This window comes from Pleurodeles waltl, chromosome 5, assembly GCF_031143425.1.
Source record: "Pleurodeles waltl isolate 20211129_DDA chromosome 5, aPleWal1.hap1.20221129, whole genome shotgun sequence".
In the NCBI taxonomy this organism is placed as follows: domain Eukaryota; kingdom Metazoa; phylum Chordata; class Amphibia; order Caudata; family Salamandridae; genus Pleurodeles; species Pleurodeles waltl.
In genome coordinates, this window is record NC_090444.1 from 1200066388 (window position 1) to 1200068666 (window position 2279).

Sequence of the window (2279 nt, forward strand, 5' to 3'; positions counted from 1 at the left end):
TCACCCGGCCGAGGCAGACAAACAGCACCCGCTGAGCCACGCCCCTCCGCCTCACCCAGCTCTGCCATTGGTGGAGGCAGCTGAGGGCGCGGCTAAGAGAAGAGAAGAGGAGGAGCTAAACCCAACATTCTGTGAAAAACAAGACGCACAAAGACCCCTCAGATGGCGCTAGCGCAGCAGCCAGTAAACAATTTTGTTGCTCTGCTGCCGGGTGGATAGGGCGAAAGAATCTTGCTCAAAAACACGTCCTTTAGTCCTGTAAGTCAAACAAGTCTGTGCTCGCCATTTCACCAACCATACACACTTTCCTTCTCTATTGCAAAATCTGGGGTACCTGTTTATCTGTGCACCCTTGTCAGTACAGTGCATGGTGTCCAGGCGGTCACCAGTGAGGACCTGGCTTGGCAGTTCGGGCTGGACTGTTTCCATGAGGAACAGGGTCAAGACTGATTTACATATGGCTGGGTCCAAACTGGGGTGGCATGGTGAGCAAAAGAACAATGGATTAAACCCAGATCTGTGATTGGGGTTGAGTGTTTGCATTGTTCAGCACTCCGTCCATCATTCTTTTGTGTTGCATATAATGTATTTAAACATTATATGCTAGTTTGTTGTAAAATGAGGCCCCCCTCCCCTCTTAATGACCTGGCTACACCCCTGGGCTTTACCAAAAGTGTGAATAGTTGATTTGATCTAACGTTCTGACAAGGGGGTCAGTTAATAGCTAATGTATAGTACTGTAACTGCAATTATATAGTGCTTTACACCACAGACGATGGGCCTTTGTATGTGGCCTCCCTAGTTTTATCTGTGTCCTATTGTGTAACCCAGCCCCCCCCCAAAAAAAAAAGAGATGCCATTGATATGAAACCAAACATAACCCCTAGTAGAGAGGGACTCTAGGATCCTGATTACACTCTGCTGGTCCAGTATGAATAGAGGAATGCACCCACAGTTCAGCACTCCACACATTTTTTATTGACTGGTGCTGGGCAGTCCACAGCATTGAAGGCGTTACCAGGGCAGGTGTTTTAGGCTGCTAGCCCCCATCTCAGGTAACAAACAAACCTAAAACTCTTGCAGCAGTCCTACAAGAAGTGTCTGGGAAGAAACTTGCTCGATGGCGCTATGACTTAAAAGGGAGGGATATTGAAGTTATCCTTATAACATACAGCTGCCTAGAAAGGCATCCTAAAGTCCCTCTACCTGAAAAAGAAGAGAGGAGCTGTGCATAAATGACTGAACAGCCCCAGTGGAGCACTAAAAACACAGTGGGGACCTAGTGGTCAGCCTGTAGTGGTGGAGAGTTGGCTGCCATTCTGTTATTCTTGTACATGGCTTGCTGAGCCTCCTGCAGGTACAATGTGTATAAACAACAGTGGTTCCAGTACAATAACCTTTTCACAATGTACTGCAAACATTTTGGTGTAAAAATTACAAAAAATAACACACTAAACAATATAAGATGACCACACAAAAATTCAAGATTTTGTATATTATTATTATAAATACGTTTTTACAAAAAATACAACAAAGAAAGTACAATACACAAACAATTCTTGCTCAACATATTGCAGAAATAAACATTTACCAAAAATGTAAACATTGAGACATTACATAGTGTTAAACAAAAGAAAGGAGAAATGGCATCAAATGATCCAGAAGTGAAGTAGGACTGTGTATCTGGTCAACATAAACATCAGAGTATGGGAACTCAGTCTGCATATATCATCAGGAAATGTTGACACGGTTCCCAGCTAGCTCAGAGTGCCCCACCTGAATCCCTAAACACACCAGGGTACCTGATGGTCTCTGCAACTTCGAACATGACTACTCAGATTCCAAAGGAAATCATGGAAACCATGGAAACAGATTTACCATTTTATCACTCTGCACACCCAAGACGACACAAGAAAATATGCACAAATGTCTTTTGAACATTTATTGCAACAAACGTGCATTGATATGTCTGCAAGTGAAAAGCTGTCTCCACGGACAATGACAATCCTAGGGCATTGTGTTCTGTGTTCCTTACCTAACTTTGGGTGGAGTGCACAGACAGAATGGCAGCAACACTTACAAGAAACAAGCCACATGTACCCTGATTTCTCAGTACATTATTGTGTAAGTGAAAAGTCATGTAAAGAGTCACCATCAGGATTAACTGCTAACTTAAAATGTACATTTAAAAATTGAGGCACAAAGCAGGACTTGTTGTGCTTTACCTCAATCTTTGATTTTACAATAACTTCTTCACCAGCACAAGGCTCCTTCCCTGA